At 39.0% G+C, this 22,951-nt stretch overlaps 1 protein-coding gene across 1 annotated transcript in view; it reads left to right on the top strand.

Annotated features, from left to right (window-relative positions):
- The first annotated feature begins 772 nt into the window (after nt 1-772).
- The window catches only part of LOC148348253 (cadherin-12-like), a 115,628-nt gene continuing 93,449 nt past the window's right edge, over nt 773-22,951 (top strand). The window contains exon 1 of the mRNA XM_088322258.1: nt 773-969. The gene's annotated coding sequence lies outside the window, so the exon portion shown is untranslated. The remainder of the gene's footprint in view (nt 970-22,951) is intronic.

Genomic DNA, 22,951 nt, shown 5'->3' with positions numbered 1-22,951 from the left:
TATCTTAACGTTATGCGAGCAGCATTGACCCCATACAGGAATTATTTGATACGATAAAATAAAAAGCCATGTGATTCTTTTGACTGTTTTTTAATCTTATTGTGTGCAAAAAAAAAGACAATCTTCCAGATGACCGCTGCCAGTCTCGAGAGAGGGAGATTAGGAGGGCTTTTACTGATAATCTGACCTCTCTACTCTTTTTATCCCTCTCAATCTTTCTTTTCTTCTCTTCTCACTCCCTTTCTATTTATCTTTCTTTCTCTTCCTACTTTTTCTCTACCTCGCTCCACTCTCGCCTTCCTTTTACCTCTGTCACTTACTCTCTGCACTCTAACTCCCTTCCTCTTTCCTCCATTTCTCTCTCTTTTTCTATTATTCTTTTTCTCCCTCCAACACTTTCTCTCTCTCTCCTTTACCTTTCCCACTTTATCTCTCAATCTATATAATCCTCACTCACTCCTGCCTTCTCACCCTCATTTCTCTTATATTTACCTCTGTCCCTTTCCTCACTTTCTTTATATATTTTTCCCTGCCACATCCCCCTTCTCTCTCTACCCACCCTCCTTTTACTTTTGCAACTCACTCTCCCTTTCTTTTTCTCCCTATCTTTCTCTGCCCTCTCTTTCCTTCCACGTGTATTTATCTCAGACGCTCTCCCTCTTTCCTCCCTCCCTCTCTCTGCCTCACTTTCCCGTTCACCCTCCTTCTCCCCCATCTCGCTCTCAAGCTCTTCGGCTCAGTCATTATTAGTCTGCAGAGCGCGAATGCAGCACAGCACTTTTATTTTATACCCCTCTAAGACGTCTAAAACGCGACCGTAAGCGTCGATCGCACCCACTTTGCATGGAGCGCGTCCCCCCACCAAAGAAGCGAGCATGAGAGCCAAGCGGCGGGACTTGGGAATTAAATTTTGAGGACACTTTGCATCTCGGTTTGGATTTTACGTGCTTGTCCAGCGTCCCTCTGCGGGTGAGTCAGAGCCTGTGAGACAAAAACCGGGAGAAATGATACTATCTTCTTCTTGTCTTTAATTGATCTGATTGGCTTGACCCCGTTTGTGATGAACGTGATAGGAATTCCGGCTCTCTTTTCGGAGAGCCGGCTTTTTCAGCTCGGCTTGCTGAAAAGAGCCGACTCTTTCGGCTCACAAGCGCTTTTTCAAATGTTTTGTTTTTAAAGATGTGTTACCAATAATCGTGACAGATTATGGACCAAACTATTTATTCATTTTGAAAATGGAATATACCATATTACAAACACTGTCATTGCCTTTATAGTTTTAGCATACAGTAACAATATGTCTTATTTAAACTTTCAATTTTTGTACTAAGAAAATAACACAGACATGACGCTACTAGTAATGAGAACTTTCAAGAAAGAGAAATAGAGAGAGAGAGAGAGAGAGAGAGAGTTTAAAAAGAGAAAGTGAGAGCATATGAAAGAGAGGAAATGAAAGAGAGAAAACAAAAGACAGCAAAAGAGAGAGTGGAAAAGATGAGGAAGGGTGAGAGAAAGAGAGTAAGAGAGAGAGAGAGAGAGAGAGAGAGAGAGAGAGAGAGATTCAAGTCAAATCAAGTCACATTTATTTGTACAGCCCTTAATCACAAAACCGTCTCAAAGGACTGCACAGGATTACAATTACACCATCACCTGATCTTAAACCAACATGCATTGGGTAACAGTACACAAACATAGTAAACATCAATAAAAGAGAACACTAGGTAACATGTTGAAATTTGTCCGGAAAGTGCATGACAGCAACGATGCAGCTTCCCATCTTTGCCGGCTGGTCGATGCAGGCGTTGAGAGAGAGAGAGAAAGAGAGAGAGAGAGATTAAGAGAGAGCCTAGGAGGGACCTGACCCCTAGTTGGTTGTTCACTTCAAAGAGCCTGTTCACACAGCCATTTCGTTTGTGAATGACTCACTCATTAATTGATCTAATTGGCTTGACCCCGTTTGTGATGGAAGTACCACAGGCACTTTGAACACGGTTGTGCAAGCTAAACAAGTGGGTTGTTGTGCACCTGCCCTTTGCGCAGGTTGTTGTACACAGACAAAAAAACCCAGGTTGTTCTGCAAGCCACATGTTCAGGTTGTGATCCATGCTAAAAGAGGAGGTTGTACACATTGAAAGCGCAGGTTTTTGTAGACACTCAAATCTAGGGTTGGCGATACTAAAGACATTTGGTTTTGATGCGATCCAAATAAATACATGGCAGTATCAATTGATACCGACCCGGCGCCGATACTTTTTGCTGGGAAATGACGTAATCATCGAAAAATTGTACCTTTCCCTCAATTTACATTGCAAACTTTAATACTATGAAAATATGAATAAAAATATCTCTATTACATCTGTTTCAGGACCAAAGCCAAGAGAGTCGAACCAAAAATTAGCAATATACTGCACTGTTTCCGTAGTGCAGTGATTAGCACATTTGCCTAATACACGAAAAGTCCCTGGTTCAAGACTGAGTGGAAACATATTTTGGCCTGGAGAGAGATGTGCGGCACCAAGCTGTACTTCCCCAAGACACACTACAGGGCATGGTGCCCATACTATCCTTTTGGTTAAGGGGGCCAACCAACCAAAAATAACAATTTGAACTATATAACTAAAATACCTTTCATTGTACAATTTTTTGAAGAGTCAGTAATACCAATACAGCGTCAATTGACTCTTATTGGCCATGATGCCACAGTGATAACAGATTTCCAGTTTTTTGTTCTGGAACAGCAACATTTTACAATTGTGTTTGCAGCGTATTGCTCTCGGCGCGTTGAGCTGTTTTCATGTGTTAATGAAAATTGGTGGTGCTGTCACTGTAGCAGACCACTTTACCATACAAATTACACCTGCCATTATTGTTTTCTGTAGTTAAATAACAAATGCCATACCACTTTACGCTTCCTGTTTGCCTCACTTTCTTCTTTAGGGGCGGGTGTTGTGGGTTTGGCACTTTCCTCTGTTTGGTCAGGTAGGGTGAAGTGCTAAAAATATGCCTGTCAGTCAAAACTCAGGGATAAACGTAGAATGGGGATGGTGCTTGGTGAGAGAAAACAGGGCTGCGCTATCTAAATAAACACTGTGAAGAAATTGGTAGAGGAGCAAGGTATCGATCCCAGGACAGTAGTATTGATCCAATGTAATTACTTAATTAGTATCTCTAAAATTGATATTTTGATCAAACCACTCACCGTTACTGTAATTGTAGGTTGTTGGGCACGCCGAAAGCGCAGGTTGTTTAGCACGTTGAAAGCGCAGCTTTTCGTGTCGTGCATGCCACAAGTGCACATCGAGCCGGTTTGTTTGCACGCGGCACGGTGTCCGAGTGCTGGCCGAGCGGGATTAGAGGGCAACAATCCCTGAGGTTTGCCGCAATCTGATTTGCAGAAAAACAAGGGCTCACACATGCTGAGCGCAAACACTCTGCCCCCCCCCACCAACCCTCACAGCACATCACACACCACTACTACATAGTCTACTCTTGCTTCTGCAGCAAGCAGATGCTTATTTGGATGAGCAGCGTGTCACATTTCCTCAGGATGCTTCAACTTCCGTTGTTCCATCACTATCTTCTGTTAGATCAGGATCACTTCAGTTCCATCACCGTTTTCACTTTGTTCCATCACAGTCCTCATCTCAGTTCAATCGTTGTTTCATCACTGTCTACCCCTCGGTTCCATCACTATTTTCACGTTTGACAATTTCTACTTCAGTTACATCAGAAGTGTCACTTCAGTTTAATCACTGTCTTCACTTTTGTGTCATTAACTGTCTTCAGTTACATCACAATTTTGCCTTCAGTTCGATCACCATTTTAACTTTGTTCCATCGCGGTCTTCACCTCAGTTCCATCACTGCCTGTACTTCAGTTCCATCACTATTTTCACTTTTATTTCAGCATTGTCTTCACTTCAATTCAATGGCAATGTTCACTTTAGTTACATTAGGATGTTCACTTCAGTTCAATCATTGTCTCCACTTAATTTTCAATCACTGGCTTCACTTTTGTTCCATCACTGTCTTCAGTACATTTTAATCACTATTATTTATGGTGCTTAAAATGATTAAGCACCATAATTTTCACTTCAGTTCAATTACTCTCTTAGTCATGAGTTTCACTTCAGTTCAATTACTCTCTTAGTCATGAGTTTCACTTCATTTCAATCAATATTTTCACTTAATATTAATCAATATTTTCACTTTATATTAATCAATATTTTCACTTTATTTTAATCAATATTTTCACTTAAGTTCAGTCACGAGTTTAATGTCAATTCTAACACCGCCTTCATTACATTTCAATCTAGATTTCCACCTTGGTTCATTCACAAATTTCACTTGAGTTCAATCACGTCTTTACGTAATTTAAATCTTCAGTTCGAGCAGTGTCTTAACTTTTCTGCCATCACTGTTTTCAATTCATTTCAATCACTATTTTCATGTCAGTTCCACAACAATGTTCAAATCAGTCAAATCATTGTCTTAACTTTAATGTACATTTCAGATCGTTCATGATTTTCAGTTCATCTAATTACTTTTTTAACTTCATTTCAATACATATTTTAACTTCAGCTCGGTCACAACATTCATTTCAGTTTAATCACTGAAACCATTTTTTTTTCACTTTTGTACCATCACAAATTTCACTTTTGTACAATCATTTTCTTCACCTAGTTCAATCATTATCTTCAATTCTGTTGCAACGCTAGTTTATCCTCAGTTCATTTCCTGCTTTCACTTCAGTTCAGTTACAATTTGTATTCCACCACTGTCTTCAATTCAAACGTCCTTTTTGCTTTTATTCCATCAGTCTTTTTGCTTCAGTTCAAAGAATGTTCTTCACTTTTGTGCTATCACATAACTTTCTTCACTTCAGTTCAATCATTATCTTCAATTCTGTTGCTAGACTGATTTATTTTCAGTTCAATCACTGTCTTGACAACAGTTCCATTACAAATTGTGTTCCATCGCTGTTTTCGATTCAAGCATCCTCTTCACTTTTGTTCCATCATCTTTTTTTACTTTTTTCCCATCTCTGTCTGTCTTCACTTCAGTTCAAACACTGTCTGGATTTTCCATCCTCTTGCCAGTCTAATGAGATTAAACAGGACCCCAGGGGTTGGACAGTGAATTCTATTGTAAAAGCTACTAAGCGCTGAGCAGAACCAATTCAGCGTCATTATTAATAGCGATCCGGAGAAGTTGAGAGTAAAAAAATGAAGCATCCATAAATCATCTAAAAAAAACTCCATTTAGTCAGAACAAAATAAATATTTAAAGCCAGTGTTGTCTAGTACTGCTGTGAACAGATAACTGTGTTTAACTGTTCGGTAACAGGACAAAACCAAAATGGTTTCTCTGAGTCTTCAGTTACCAAAGATACTAGGAAGAAGTCAAAGTGTTAAAGCCAGTTCAAACAGAACAGAACAAAACAAGAAAGAAAGCCAATAAAATGTCAAATTCACCAAACAATTGGAATTTTATTGTTTGTACGATGTCACCAATCACTCAAAGGAGTCATTCCACATTTAGTTAGGAAGGATAGACTCTTGGGATTCCAGAAATGCTAACCATTTCTTCGTTTCTATTTTCTTTTTCGCTGGCAACTGTTTGGACAGCAAAGTAAGAATTTCACTGTGCAGGGAAACGTGCTTCTTTACTGTGCATATGACAGTAAATACTTTGAATTGAATTGAATTTTAAAATAGACTCAGCAACATCAAGATCAGTCTGAAACAAGATACTGGGAAAATATAAAGCCGGGTTAGCTCACCAATGTCGTCTTGCAGCCATCACATTCAATAATAATACGCAACCATGGTCCTCTTACATCTGTGAGTGTAGTAAATCCAACCGTGTACAATATTCACACACTCCAAAAACCCCAATCATGCTGACAAATAAAAGAAAAAATCCACCGAGAAGCATCTCTACATCGATGGATGTTTCTTGTTGCTCGCTGTCTGTTTAGCCCCATAGTTCCTGTTTACAATACAAACTAGTAAAAAATGTTTTCTCCATGCCGTAGAGCAACGTGTGTTTTACATACTCTTTTTCGGCCAATTGCAGGCTTTGTTTTGCTCCGCTTTAGCTTATGCGAGCCTGTGACTGCTTAAAAGGACCTGCCTCCTTTACCTCTGAATAAATTCAGCTAATAGTGACCAATTCAAATGATGATAGAAACATTGGTTAGGAAATGAAACGCCGGTATGTATATCCAAGCATACACCATGGACTACTTCGCCTTCGGGGAAAAATCTAGTCAGCGGCTGCTTGCTTTAGTCGCTGTACCTTACGACTCAATATCGATTCATATATATGGCGCACTGTATTATAACCTGCATGGTCAGCTATTAAAACAAATAAAGGAAAAACAAATAAATTCAGAAGAAATCAAATGTTTTATGTTTTACCATATTTTGGACTATTTTTATTACAAAAAAAAACAATCTGGGTTGAACTGAAGAAAGCGAACCAAAAAAGGGTCATTTTGCCCAGAACATCTCAAATGATTGGGTTGTTTTATACATAAAAACACAAGAAGTAGGATTCAATGATCAAAATTTTTTTGTCTAACAGTCTGAAAAAGTGGAAAATTCTACAAAGCTCCCTAGAATCATGGATGTATTTGGGCTATAAACCAGACTTTGTGCTTGATTGAGGGAAGGCTTTTAGTATTCTCTCACCATTACCCCATTTTTGGTTATTTGAATAGGTTTCGTGACAAACCTTTTGAAAAAGTGAAAATGCTGTAAAAAAGAATCCTAGCTTTGGGCCACATATTTTTAGGGGCTATTAACTTGGCTCAGTGCTTGATTGAAATAAGACTTTTAGCATTCACACCTTTTGACCCAATATTGGTTTATTTGTGGCTTTTTTGGGGTCAAAATGTCCCAAAAAGTCAAGAATATTGACAAAAAGCTCTTAGGTTTGGGCCTCAGATGTTTCAGGGACTCTTGGTGCTCAATGTGGTCTCTTTGAGGGTAAGCGTTCAGCATTCAAACCTTTTGTTCCTTCATTAAGTTATTTTTGTTGTTGACTATCAGTCTTGAAAAGTCGAGAAGCTCCACGAAGCATCCTAGCTTTGAATCATGGTTGTTTTTGGGCTCTCAATGAGACTGTTCTTTGCTTGACAGAAGACTTTCAGCATTCACTCTTCTTGACCCAATTTTGGGTTATCTTTGACAAGTTTTGGTGTCAAACACTTTGAAAAAGCGAAGATTCTCCCAAAAAGCGCCCTATCTTTGAGCCACAGATGGTTTTTGGGGGTCTTATCGAGGCTCAGTGCATGATCGAGGTAAGGCTTTCAGCATCCACTTGTTTGTAGCAATTGAAAGTTATTTTTGACTGTTTTGGGAGTCAAACTATCCCAAAAAAATTCGAGGAATCTTGAGAAAAAATACCCCGTGTTTGGCCCACAGCTGTTTTTTTTTGGCCCTTAACGAGACTGGGTGCTCAATTGAGGTAAGGGTTTTAGCAGTCACCCTTTCGGCTCGGAAAGCGACCGCCCCTTCCCCCTGCCCCCCCTGTCGAGACTTCACTGAGCTTTGGTTTGAAAATAGACATGGGAAGATTGCAGTTACCTGGAGACGCAGCGTTTCCTTTTTTCCCCCTTGAAAACGGAAAAAAGCCGAGGCTAAGGACCCGTTAGGGACGGGGTTTTTTGTGAGCCCCACAATTCATTGGCATAAATGCGGATTTTACTGGATTGTGATGCCTCCTGTGTGGCCACTTCAAAGGCAGCTTTTGTTTGCTTGTTCTGGATAGAAAAAAAAAACATTTTTTTTTAGTTTGCATTACTTGCTGCTTTTCAAACAGTTTTTGCTAGGTGTGTTGTGCCCTAAAAGGTATGTTCTAAAAACAAATAAAAGAACAACCATAGTTGGTTAGCATTAGCTAACTTTGTTGGGTGATGAGGTTGGCCATGAAAAAAAAAACAGACAAGCTACTTACTTCTTATTAAGGTCCTTTCAGCTATAGCCATTGCTAGGTTATTACGCCAAAAAGGTATGTAAACAAACCAACAAGATGACTGTAGTTGGTTAGCGTTAGCACACTTTGATGGTTTGTCATGATGACGAAAATAAGCACAAAAGGTACTTGCTTTTTATAAACGTCTTTTCAACCGTTTTTGCTTAGTGGTTGTGACAAAAAGGTCTTCCCCAAAAAACAAATCCAATGACTTTGGTTGGTTAGTTTTTGCTCACTTGATAGTTCGTCATGACGACAAAAAGAAACATACAAGCTACTTGCTGCGATATCATCATCTTTTTGTATTTTTAAGGTAGGTTGAACAGAAGAGCCATAGTCTCTAAACTAACAAAAAAGACACAAATCAGTTAGCGTTAGCTCACTTTCTTAGCTAATGATGTTTGTCATGATGATAAAGACAACTTATCCATGTCCTTTCAACTAGTTTTAGCAACGTGGGTTGTGCCTACATCGGCATATAAACTAGGAAAAAAATAAAATAGAATTAGTTGATGTTAGCTAGCTTTGTAAGGTTGTCATGATGACGAATAGAGCCATACAAGCTTCTTGCCTTTTGACCATTTTTTAAAATTATTTTTTGCTAGGTGGGTTACGTAAAACGTCTGTCCTCTAATTGAACAGTAAATGTTCCTGGTTAGTGTTAGCTCACATTTTTTAAACACACTGATTAAGTTTGTCATGCAACATACAAGTTACTTGCAGCATTTCATTGTCCTTTCTAGCAGTTCTTGCTAGAGAGAAAAAGTTTTGTCCTCTAAACTACAAAAACAAGCCTAGTTGGTTAGCATTAGCTTAAATTGTTTGCCAATGAGATTTCTCATGATGACTAAGAAGCAAATACGTCTCAGACACGTACAGACACGGTGTCTGAACAATGTTACAAATCAAATAAGTCATTCCACATTTTATTAGGAAGGATAAACTCTTGGGATTCAAGAAATGCCAACCATTTCTTAATTTGTATTTTCTTTTTCGCTGACAACTGTGTGGACAGCAAAGTAAGAATTTCATTGTGCAGGGAAACATGGTTCTTTACTGCGCATATGACAATAAACACGTTGAATTGAATTGAATTTAATTTAGAAATAGACTAATCACAGACAGATCAAGATCAATCTGAAACAAGATACTGTGAAAATATAAAGCCGGGTTAGCTCACCAAAGTCGTCTTGCAGTCATCACGTTCAATAATAATTTGGGGAATTAGGGATTCAGTGTCTTGCCCAAGGACACTTCGAACCTGGACTTCTTGATCCCAAGACAAGCGCTGTACCTCGTGAGCTAATGCCGCTTGTTCCAGGCGCTAGCGAGGTTTATCATAATGACTAAAACCAATATATGAGGTACTAACTACTGTTCAATGACCTATCCACCAGTTTTAGGTTGGCTGGTTTTCACCGACAAGGTTTTCTCCCCCCCCAAAAAATGTTTATGAGCGTTAGCTCACTTTATTGGCTGATAAGATCTCTAATGGTGACGAAGAGCTACACACGAGCTTGCTGCATTTAAATCTCTTTTTGTTAGCTAGGTTTTCCTGAAAAGGTTTGCTCTCTAAAATAAAGACAACATAGTAATAAAAGACAGAGGGAGAAGATGCTGTTGGTTAGCATGAGGTCGCTTTATTTTGCCTGTTCAAGAAGCTACTGAGGTTAGCAACATACGAGTTACTTTCTATTTTTCAACTAGTTTTGTTTGTGTTTTTTGCTAAAAAGATCTTTCCCCTAAAAAAAAACACATCAGAGCTGGTTAGTTGCTATCTCACTTTGTTGGTTTTTTCAAGACGCCAACATGGTTTATAGTGATGACAAAGAACAACAAACAAGCTTTTTGCGATTTTTTTCAACCAATTTTTTGCCGGTAAGTTGCACCGAAAAGGTTTGTCCTCCTAAACCCAGGGTTTAGCAACACATGGCTCAGAAGCCGCGACCCTACTGAGGATAAGCGGTGCAGCTGATGAGATGAGATGAATGTAGGGAAATCTATTTTTCTTTTAATATGATCTCTTTAAGAGGAAAAACATGACACAAATTAAGACTTTCCAAAGCTGTAAAAATGTGTAAAATAAATATTTAGTTTCAACTCCGGGTGTTATTACCTAACAAACAGAGGGAAATCAGCTCCTTCGTTTGAATCCTCTCTCTTGTCTATCCTGTTTGAGTCAAGTGGAGGGCAAGGTCTGCCCCTTTTAAAGCGGCAGAGTCACAATTTAATGATACGCTCTTTTCAACACAGAAGTCACATTAAACAGGTTGGAGCACAATGCTGGCATAAGCACTGTTTTAGTAACAAACTGCTGTTTTTTGTAAGTAATTTTGGGTATTTGTCAGTATACATTTTGAATGACACTTGGGGATATTATTTATGTTTTGTTGCTCAGGCCTGAAACCGCTGCTTTTTTTTCAAAAGACAGAGAGAGGAGAAGATGCGACTGCTGTTTATTACCCATGCACTGACTTGTTTGACATTTGCACAGAAATGAAACTGCATTAATGTGATTTTATTTACTTTACCTTATCAAAAGGCTGCCATTTTATTTGTATAAATGCATGCTACGTTTTATTGCACCATTTTACTTTCCCAGATAAAGAGCACGCTATCGCACGTTCCGTTTTATTGTTTTTTCGAATCCGCAAAATAAAAAAAGCATTACAAATGTCTTTATTTCATTTTTCCAATGATAAAACATATTTAATTTATTAAGGCTTTTATGATGTTAAACTTGAGGTATCCTACAATAGAAAAGTGCATCATTCTCAACAGGATTTTCATAGTAGGCTAAAACAGCTTATATGAATAAACACAGCACGATTTGCATTCACTGTAAGTTTTTTATAAAGCTTTGAATTTTTTGCAGCTCCAGAAAAATTGCTTTTTGTTTTTTTTGGTCCAATACGGATGGCTCTTTTAACACTTTGGGTTGTCGGCCCCTGTCCTAAACTAAGAAAAAGGGCAACAATCTGTTGCCATTGTCATAATTACTGATGTGACTCAGCTGTGCCCGCTCATTTGGCGCCGCGGGTTCTGATTGGCTCCCGATCAGTATTCCAACCCAGTCCTGTCTGTCCCCTTTTTTCAGTCCGTCTGCGAACCTCAGTGAACACTATGCAAGCCTTTTTCGACCCTGACTCCCACCTGTCCCGTTCTTTGCTCCCGTCTGTCCCCAACTTTGACCCGTTTTGATCCTGACCACGTCTGCTCTCCCGTCCCGGCTTACGACCCCTTTTTGTCCCCGACTACGTCTACTCTCCTGTTCTGGCTTACGACTCGCTTCTGACCCCGACCACGCCTTGCTCTCCCAGTGCCGGCTACAGACAATCCGAGTACGAGAGCGATTTGCTTCCCGAGCCTAGCGAATACCGGATTGTGGGCGCAGCCTTTCCTCTTTCCTTTAATAAAACTTGTGAGAAACGTAACACAATTGGGTCCTATTTCCGTTCTGGTCCTGACAGGCATTACCTAACTTCATTGGCGAATGACATTGTCATAACGAAGAAAAGAAACATACAAGCTACCTGCTGTATTTGTACCACTTTTTGACAAGTGTGTCGCGCTAAAAAGGTTACCTAAATCCCCCAAAACAATCAGAGTTTATTATTATCTGACTTTGTTGGCTGATGCGGTTTGTCATAATGGTTAGCAACATACGAGCTACTTATTGCATTCCATTGTCCTTTTCAACTACAGTACTTGTTTTAGGGAAGACTCAAAAAAGTGTGTGCCCTAAACAAATGTTTGGTGATTGTTTGTTTACACTGCTCATGAGGTTGATCATAATGAAGTGTAACACGCAAGTTATTTTTTGCATTTTAGCTTCAAAGGTTCCCGTGGATCCTTGAAAAGTCGTAAAACACATTGAGTTCAATATTCTAAAGTTAGGGTTTAAGTGACATTAAAATGTCTTAAATGCAATTTTCGAAAGCTTTTAACATGTGAATACAATAAGATTTATATTTGTTTTAACTATAAATATTAAGTTAAAAATGCATTTTTCATGGATCTTGATAAAAATGCTTTACAAATGTTGCAAAGGAGTTTTTGGCATTAGTGGTTGTCTTCCAGTATTCACTAAGGATCCATAATGTGCTCTATACGTCCGTTTTATTTACTGTTTTCTGTCAGAACCAGAACAGAAACAGGACCAAATCGCGTGACGTTCTCACACAAGCCTTTTATTTTACGGGAAATGGGGAGTCATGCACGTTAGGAAGCCGGTCTTGCGTGGAAGGACCGACGAGACCGATTCCAATTACCCGAGTTGATATCGGACAGATGGGGTCGATACCGGAAAGAAAGGGACAGACAGGATTGACAGCAAATCAGGATATCGATAACTAACAGGAGAAACTAGACGGGAACGAAAGAGGGAGAAAATAATAAACAGGACCAAAAGAGACGGAAAAAAAACTGGAACCCGAAATTAAACAGGACAAAAATAAACGGGAACAATACCGGACTGAAGATATCAATAGGAAACCAGGACAGTTGTGGGGCAGAAGTTCGTTTGACGGGCTGACAAAAAAGCAAGACAGCGCTGAGCTTAATCTAGAAAGAAAGCCAATCTCTCAACGAGCCACAGCTGGCACCATACAGGCGTGGCCAATTGGGCGCCATGGCAACCATGACAATTTTCCATGTCTATAACTTTGAAGAGTGCTATATTAAGTTTTGTTTTACTTGTTTTAATTGTGTTTTTTGTCGACTTGGTCTTAGATTTGATTTCAAAAGGCCTTGAAAGTCTTGAAAAGTCCTGAATTTAACTTATCTTGAGCTGAAGGAAACTTGATGTCCTTTCAAAAAGTTTTTGTCGAGTGGGTTGCGTCTCTAAAAATTGTCGGCTCCCTTAACAAAGAAAAAAGACCATAGTTAGCATTAGCTCACGTTTTCATACTTGCTGTTAAGTTTTCTCATGTTGAGAAACATACAAGCCAGTTTTCATTTTACCTGTGAAAAGTGATGGGTCCCGGGGACTCGCATGTTCAAAAATCTATGGGTCCCAACAGAGATCTATGGGTCCCCAAAATTTAGTGTTATCGAGGTTGAAATTATAAATCGGCGACAAATATGTAATATAAATCTATATATTAATTCAGTTTTAATCATCACAATTATTGGGAACACAAATCAGTTATCACTTCAAGATTTTTCAGTTCACAACAATATTGTACAGTATACAAAATAATCTTGCTGAAATAATTATATTAATCCATATTTTCATACAGTTTTAATCATCACAGTTAATTTGAAATACAAAGCAGTTATATCTTCAGATTTTTCAGTTCACAAAAATATTTTACATTATACAAAATAATTTTGCTGAAATATTAGTCTATATATTCATGCACTTTTAATCATCAGTTAATTGGTAATACAAAGCAGTTATTTCTTCAGATTTTTCAGTTCATATATTCTTAGTGGTTTGCTGTCCCGCCACAGTTGTAATGCCTTCTCAAGGTCCAATCCATTATCATCCTCCTCATAGCATCACCAGGAATATAATTTAGTCCATTTTGGCAGAAAAGTCCTTTTCTTGCTAGGAGTATTCTTTTGTTTATTATCTTTCGTCGAATCGTTCGCTTCAACACACGTGTTTTCCTTGCCTCCGCGATCTTCCGAAGAATTTTTCCTACATTTTTTCGTGCCGGAATTATTGCCGTTTTTATCACTTTCTGCATTACGTTTTGATTTATTACTGACACTGAAGAAATGACCAATTTTGTGTTGATTTTCACCTAATACTAACAGTCTTGCTCGACATAATTGAGGTTTATTATAAAAAATAAGTTCAAAAATTAAGTAGCATGGACGTTCACCGTAGAAGGAAAAAATACATGCAAATATAATTAAGTGGAATGATACATTTTCTTATTCAAATATTAATTCATTTTCTGCATTAAATTATTTTTGGTAACATACCAGCTCGGTGGCCTTGGGGGTATGGCGCCCGCTCCGAGACTGGGAGGTTGTGGTTCAAGCCTCGGCCGAGTCATACCTAAGACTTAAACATTGGTACCCGTTGCCTCCCTGCTTGGCGTTCAGCATTAGAGGTTGGAATCAGGGGGTTTGGTCACCTAATGACTCCCAACACCTCAGTTGGGTTGAGTGAGGGGGCTGGAAAAACCCTCCTCTGAATCAATCTCCCAAAAAGAGTCAGAAATGACTCTAGCCACCTCCCACTAGGGGATATGGCTGTGGTATATATATATATATATATATATATATATATATATATATATATATATATATATATATATATATATATATATATATATATATATATATATATATATATATATATATATATATATATATATATAATATACCGATTAAAGGGATAACCGCAAACCGTCTTTTTTCATTTTCTCCTTTTATACTTTTTCTTAACTTCTCTATACAACATAATAATTCGTAATAATGCATCAAAGCAAGTGAGCCGTTTGTTGAGCCGAAAAAGCCGGTTCTCTAAATAGAGACGGACTTTCACTACACAACTCGAACTTGTGTGACTTGATGATTTGCCGTTTCGTGATAGTCGGTGTATACCGGATGGTACCCATAATTGACAAATTTGCCTTTTTTTGTACGGATTTTATTGTACGTCATACACGTCTTAAAATGCATAATAAATGTACTTTGTACGGCAAAAACGTACAGGTTGACAGGTATGCATACTTAACCTTCACTCAACGACAAGCACCACAACAATGACGTAATCTCGAAGCAACGAGATCTCGTTTGCCGAGATCGGCGTGCAGACGAAAACTCGAACCGCGAGACCAAAACAACAATGTCGGATCTGCCTGACGAAATGTTTGGAGTGCGGTAAATCCTAATCGGGTAATAATGACAATTTTGTGTCAAAAAAAAGTTGCGTCCCGGGGACGCACGTTGATTTGACAATATGCGTCCCCAGCAAATATTATGCATCTGGGACGCGGGCAAACTAGAACACTGACAAGCTACGTATTTTTACCCAGTTTTTGTTGGATAGGTTTACCGAAAAGGTTAAATTCTTAAAAGAAACGATCATAGTTATTTGAGGTTAACTCACTTTGTTGCCTCATACGATTTCTCATGATGAGGACATGCAACATACAACCTACTTGCTGCGTTTAACCATCTTTTGCTAGCTAGGGTTCCCCGAGGCTTGTTCCCTAAAAAAACAATCATAGTTGATTAGCGTTAGCTCACTTTGTTGGCTCACAAGATTTCTAATGAAGACGACGAGTGACGTACGAGCTTCTTGCTGAAGTTCAATGTCTTTTTACCCAGTTTTTTTTGGCTACGTTTACCGAAAAGTTTTACTTCCTAAAAAAACAAAACGATCATAGTTGATTAGCGTTAGCTCACTCTGTTGCCTTGTTAAATTTCTCATGATGACGATGGGCAAAATACAAGCTACTTGCTGCATTTAACCATCTTTTGCTAGCGAGGATTCCCTGAGGTCCGTTCCCTAAGATGACAATGATAGTGTCTTAGTGTTAGCTCACTTTGTGGTTCATAAGATTTCTCATGATGAGGACGAGCAACGAGTTACTTCTGCATTTCAACCATCATTTGCTAGCTAGGTGTGTTCCCTAAAGAAACAATCACAGTTGCTTAGCGTTAGCTGACTTTGTGGTTCATATTTTTTATGATGAGGACAAGCATCATGCGGGCTACTTACTGCAGTTCAACGTCTTTTCACCTAGTTTTTGTTGGATTGGTTTACCGAAAAGTTTAATTCCTAAAAAAAACAAAAAACGATCATAGTTGATTAGCCTTAGCTCATTTTGTTGGCTCATAAGATTTCTCGTGATGACGACAAGCAACATACAACGTACTTGCTGCATTAACCATCTTTTGCTAGCAAGGTTTCCCTGAGGTCGGTTCCCTATGAAAATGATCATAGTTGATTAGCGTTAGCTCATTTTGTTGCCTCGTAAGATTTGTCATGATGACAACGGGCAACAATCAAGCTACTTTCAGCATTTAAACATCTTTTGCTAGCTAGGGTTCCCAGAGGTCTGTTCTGTTCCCATCAAAAACAATCATAGTTGCTCAGCGTTAGCTCACTTTGTGTTTCATGAGATTTTTTATGATGAGGTCGAGCAACATACAAATTACTTACTTCATTTCAACCATTTTTTGCTAGCCCAGTTTTGTGGAAAATGTCTGTTCCCTAACAAAACGATCATAGCTGGTTATCTTTAGCTCACTCTGCTGTCTTGTTTGAGATGCTAGTGAGGTTTCTCATGATGACTAAGAGCAACATACGAGCTTCTTGCTGCGTTTTTATCAGAAGTGACGAATCTCTGTGCGACTCAGAGAGAGGAAAAGCCTGTGTGGCAAACGTGAATTACATAATTAACCCCCACTCAGGGGAAATCAGCGTCTGGGGGAACACGTGATGCCATCGTCGAGTTATGAGCACTTCAGGAAGTTCGTTTGAAAAAAACTATTACAAACTAACCACTATTATCCTGCTTCTAGGGCGATTTATTATATATATTTTCATTTTTTTGCTCCATATGTCAGTGGATTAAATTGAAATTCCGGTACCAAAAGTTTTCTGATGAAATGTTCCTGACAAGTGAGACAATACCTAAGGCTAATTGGCCCCCGGCCCCCGATGTGGGAACAGTATGATTTTGAGGTAGGTATAAAACGTCCACTTGACTGTAAAGGTTAAAAAGAGCAGATTGAACAAAAGTTCTACGCAATGGGTGAGCTCCTTTTTTTAATAAGTTTTTAGAAAAGAAATAATGTTCCATGGAAAAAATCAAGCCAGGTAGGATTTCATCTCATCTCATCAGCTGCACCGCTTATCCTCAGTAGGGTCGCGGGGTGCTGGAGCCCATCTCAGCAATCATCGGGCAGTGGGCAGGGGACACCCTGAACTGGTTGCCAGCCAATCGCAGGGCACACGGGGACAGACAACTCACTCGCTCATTCACACCTAGGGACAATTTGGACCGGCCAATTCACCTGAAATGCATGTTTTTGGAATGTGGGAGGGAACCGGAGTGCCCATGACATGAACTGTGCCGCACATGCGCTAACCACTGCGCCGCCGTGCTGCCCCTAGGTAGGATTTGTTGTACAATAATTTTGCATGAGTTCAACAATGCTACTTTCCATTAGCCATATTATAAACTAGGAAAATACTGTCTTTGTTTCAGTAAGTAATATTTAAAACCGGCATTTATTCCTATTTTTTTTTCTTAATAAATCTTGCTCTGTAAAGTAAGTTTCAAGCTAGCTAGCATTTTTGTACAAATAATATAGGTACATTTTACTGTTTAAATAAACAATATTTATCGTGGTGTTTGGCAATACAGTAATCCCTCGGTTATCGCGGTTAATGGGGACCAAAACCACCTGCGAAAAGTGAAAATCTGCGAAGTAGCGACGCCCCTTCCAAAATGCTTAAAAAAAATTTATATATATATATATATACAATTATTTTATTTTATTATTATTATTTTTTAGACCCGCGAAGCTCTGAACCCGCGAACCGTAAAGTAGCGAGGTCCCACTGTATAGGTTATTGTCATGATTACCGATGTGATGCACCTGTGCCTGCTCCTTTGGCGCCAACTGCCTCGGACTCTGATTGGCTCCCTGTCACTCTTTAAACCCACGTCTTTCTGACACCTGTTGTCAGTCCGTCTGCGAACCTCACTGTACTCTAGGCAAGCTTTTTCGACCCTGACTCCCACCTGCTTTGCTCCCGCCTGTTTCCTGGCTTCGACCCGTTTTTTGATCCTGACCAAGTCTACTCTCCTCTCCTGCCTTTCTGATCCCGACCAAGTTTTTTGCCCTCCTGACCTGGCTACTGACCCGTTTTTTTCCCATTCCTGACACGGCCATCGGTTGCCATGGAAGTCTCACTTCCGCGTTCAGAGCGACCTGCTTCCCGTGTCCAGGGATCACCGGATCGTGGGTGCAACCCTTTCCTTTCTTCTAATAAAACTGAGAGAAAGGTAACGTAAGTGGGTCCTGTCTCAGTTCTGGTCCTGACAGTTAATGCTCTGTTATAGCCTTATTATACTGTAAGCCATCATTAATTGAAACAAAACATATTTAGCCAGATACGTTTGATGTGTAAAACCGACGTTTAGTTTTTAGTGGAGACATGCTGGTCAATTTTTTAAAAAATGGTTTTAGGCTAGCTTGCATTTGTTGTAAAAATATTATCGTAGGTTTTAGTTGTCACGAACTGGAACAGGATCAGGACCCAAATGCGGGACGTTTCTCACACGAGCCAAAACTGGATATCGAATTTAAACAGGACAAACTACACGGGAACGAAACAGGAAACCGAAATTGAACAACGGGACGGACAGCATTGATATCAAAATAGGATATCGAAATTAAACAGGACAAACTAGACGGGAACGAAACTTGAAATATATGGCGGTAAAATGCATGGAAAATAATATATTATAAACGGGAACAATGCCGGACAGGAAATACCAACAGGAAACAGGACCGAGTCAAAACCCACGTTTTGCGGGGCAGAGGTTTGTTGACGACTGACAAAGAAAGAGTTAGAGCACTGAGCTTAAATAGACGGAAAGCCGATCTGTCTATGAGCCTCAGCTGGCGCCACACGGGCGGGGTCAAATGGGCGCCATAGCAACCGTGACATTAGTGTTTAATTAAACAATGTTTCTTTTATGCTATGCTATGCTAACTTTACTTAATGGTTGCTTTATGTGTCAAGTCAAGTCAAGTCACATTTATTTATATAGCCCTTAATCACAAAAATGTCTCAAAGGACTGCACAGGATTACAATGACACAAATACCTGATCTTAAACCAACATGCGGGCAAGGAACAACTCAAAACCTCAGCGTGAGGAAAAAGAGAAACCTTGGTCTACTTTATATAAAAGTATACGTTTTTTGGCTTGTTTGTAAGTTGGGAACGCGAAATAATTTGTTCTTGATGTCCTATTGTGGTTAAAATCAGGGCTGTAGCTAGCCGTTTGGGTTCCCTAAGCACAAATGCTTTATGAGATCACACGGGTTGTAAGCCGTGACAGGCAAGCAGACGTAGTCTGGATCAAAACACCTTGTAGCCGGAAACAAACGGGGGAATCAGGAACGGACAGGTGGAAAAACGGGTGCAAAAACGGGATAGGAGGGAGTCAGGGTCTAAAAGGCTTGCCTTGTAACAGCAAAGGTTCGCAGGGTTCGCAGACGGACTGACAACAGGTGAGCGACAGGACTGGGTTTAAAAAGGGACAGGGAGCCTAATGAGCGGGCACAGGTGATCCAAATAGGTAATCATGACACTTATATCACATCTCGTATAGCATATAGCTAGCTGCATTAGAAGTAACATCTTAAAGCTCTGAAAAATTATCCAACAGTGGACATGCACGATTTTTTTAGGTCTGGGTTTTGTTTCCGTGCAAATTGGCCATCGGCGAACGCACAAAAGCGCCTCATCGATTCTCAGATGATGATGTCGTTATCGCGGCACGGAGCGCTATCGACCCGGCCAGACAGCGCCATTAGCCAAAAGAGCAATTCCTAATCTTGGATATTGCTTTCTTGTTACTCGGGCCCCCCGTGGCCCCAGGAAGGCCCGATAAGCGCTTTATCAGGGCACTTATGTCGACGGGGGCCCCCGAGCTGCGGGCCCTTTTAATACTGGCCGGATGAGCGATGGCTGCGTCGTTGCTCCAGGCTAATAATAACGCGCCAGCGGCGACATGCTAAAGTCTCATCTCATCTCATCAGCTGCACCGCTTATCCTCAGTAGGGTCGCGGGGGTGCTGGAGCCCATCCCAGCAATCATCGGGCAGTGGGAATGGGACACCCTGAACTGGTTGCCAGCCAATCGCAGGGCACACAGGGACAGACAACTCGCTCGCTCAAAGTGGGGATCATTAATTTGGGCCAATTGTACAAATAAAATATGAAATGTTCTAAAAATAAAAAATAAAAATACTTTCCCCCCGTGAAATAAAATAACCCAGAGTAATATTAAAATTGTGCAAATCTATTAGGTTTTCTAAAAACAAAGTAAAAGAAGAATAATAAAACAAAGAAACATGATAAATAATAACAATAAAATATTATATGGAAAATAAGAAATACATGTCGATAAAATACATAGAAAATAACATATTAGTACAAAAGTAGATATAAAAAAAATACATTAAAAAAGGAAAAAACATCAATTTCATTTTAATTAAATAAAAATAAAAACAAAGAAAATCAATAAAAATATGTATTTAAAATCTCAAACCAAATATATATATATAATATAAGAATAAAATATAAGATCAAACACATTTTCATTTTAAAAAATTTACATTTTAAACAAAATCAAACAAACTTTACCAAAAACATATCTTTTATGAACATTATTCTACAGTAGAGCCAAACATTGTGGAATAATTCTGGAAAATAACATTTGCTACATTAAAAATACATGTAAAACACAGTACATATATAATTGTTTTTTCCCAGTTAAAATATATTAAGAAATACTAACAATTGTATGGACAAATATGAAAAAAATAGTAAATGAAATAGTATCTAAAATGATTAATAATAAACTGAACAATTAACCCTGCAAACCCTTACTCCAACAAATTGATATCAAAGCATCCTGTGAAGAACTTCAGAAAGCTATAAATTAAGACAAAACATGTTTGTAGGCTAAAAAAAAACAAATGCTATACGTCCTTAACCCTATTTAAATGTCTTGTAGTTATTGTAATCACATAGTCAATATACTCATTCATTAGTCGTGTTTCACATAAAAATTAAATAATGAATAACTAGAATAAGTCATGAGCGTGCATTTTTGTGAAAAGTACACTTTTTTTCTGGCCTATAACGGGACATTTAAACCTTGAATTGGACAGAGATTTGACTTTTATTTACCGGAAAATACGATTGGAGATGCATCGGTCCAATTAAACGACACTGCATGCAGTAACTGTTTTGCCGTTACCTTTGAGGAACATTTAGAGTTGACTTGGAGTGCCCTCCTGTGGTTAACATGTTAATTGTTAAACTCTTTATATATAGAAAAGAGATTAAAAAGGAGGGGTGCATCTTATTATACAGTACGTTTTCTTAGTGTAAAAAATATGGGGAATAAAATTAGAAATGCATAGTTACAATTAAATTATACTAGATAGATAGATAGATAGATAGATAGAGACTTTATTCATCCCTGTAGGGAAATTCACACTTCCAGCAGTCTCCTTTGTTGTTTATTACCAGATTAATAGGATACCCGCGGGCTGCTTTGTTGTAGTTCAGCCTCAGCGGAGTGGATGACGTCACACGCTAGTCCAAAAGTTCGACGTCCCTGCAGCAGATGGAAATCTTTGTGCCCAGGGATACACCAACTCGTGTTAGCGAGTCCACCTCCTCTCCGCTTTCCACAGGCTTTCGTGTCTCTGTCTAACAGCGCTGAGGCCGGGTAGCTCCGGATAGCTCCGGCAGCTCCGGATAGCTCCGGGTAGCTACACGTTAGCGTCCCGGATGCTAGACTTGAGCCAAGTTTCCGTAAAATACAGCAAACTGCACTTCCTGTGCGCTTTGATGTTTTTCACCAGCACAGCTAGTTCGTTGGTCTTATTTGGTAGCGAGTTAACATTTACCATGATTACAGGAGGTACCGAAGGCTTATAACGCCGCTAGCCGCTTAGCTAGCTCCGGCTCTCCATCCATGATTTCTTCAGGGCAATGACGGCAACACATTTTTGTTAAAAAAAAAAATAGGATAGAAAGTAATCCAAAGTGTAGTTGTCAAACGGGAAGAAAAACACAGAAGATAGAAGCAGACACTTAAAACAATAAATCACAAAAAGTGCAAAATAACGCGGAGCTGCTGGAAAGGCTGCCGCTCGCGGCGCCGCCGCTTTGATCTTTACTGCATATAGTAACTGTTCTGCACTTGATAAACAAATGGAATGGTCTTGGAGTGCCCTCTCGTGGTTTACATTTTAATTGTTAATTGCCTTGTATATGAAAAATGGATTACATAAGACTGTTTTTGGAGGTGCGCCTTATATTTTTGTCAGGGAAACTAAAAAAATGTGCTCCAAAAAAATCTGGGAATATAAACGGACTCCGAGTGAATTTGCAACAATATAGAAGTGGGAATATTCTATTAATGTCCACTATTTCTGCTATTTGAGCCCTTAAATAATTAAGCAGCGCCTTCGGGCAACTCATGATTAATTCTGCATGCTTATTGGACGTTGACATCAGTGTCAACAATGCACTTGAATTCTGCAACTCGTATTTCACCATCTCTTCAGTTTGTCAAGTTTAGTGAGATAAATTGAAGGTGATTTCTTAAGAGGTTCATAACAAGTGAATCGGTTCAAATTTGGTAATACTGCCAAGATACTAAAATAAAACTACTACAGAAATATTAAGACATTTTACAAAAATAATACTAAAGAAATTATACAAACATACATAAAAATAACACTACATAAATTACACAGAGATACTCAAAATTACTACAAAAATACTACAGAAATACTAGGAAAATTCTACCAGAGAAACCATACAGATATACATAAAAAATACCACTACATAAATCACACAGCATTACTACAAAAGCGTGACAGAAATACTACTACAAAAAAATGTTACAATAGATATACTTCACAATACATGTCAAGTCAAGTCACATTTATTTATATAGCCCTTAATCACATAAAATGTCGCAAAGGACTGCACAGGATTACAATGACACAATTACCTGATCTTAAACCAACATGCGGGCAAGGAACAACTCAAAACCTGAGCGTGAGGAAAAGGAGAAACCTTGAGAAGGGACCTCACAAGTGGTAATCCCCCTTTCAGGATGACCAGGGTGAATTACATTTAGCATTACAGTACACAAACATAGTAAACACTAGGTAACATGTTGAAAATTTGTCCGGAAAGTGCAACGCCGCCCCCAGCCTGTAAACTAGTCCAGAA

This window comes from Urocampus carinirostris, chromosome 18, assembly GCF_059441175.1.
Source record: "Urocampus carinirostris isolate Australia breed hairy pipefish chromosome 18, RoL_Ucar_1.0, whole genome shotgun sequence".
NCBI classification, from domain to species: domain Eukaryota; kingdom Metazoa; phylum Chordata; class Actinopteri; order Syngnathiformes; family Syngnathidae; genus Urocampus; species Urocampus carinirostris.
This window is presented reverse-complemented; position numbering and strand designations above follow the sequence as displayed.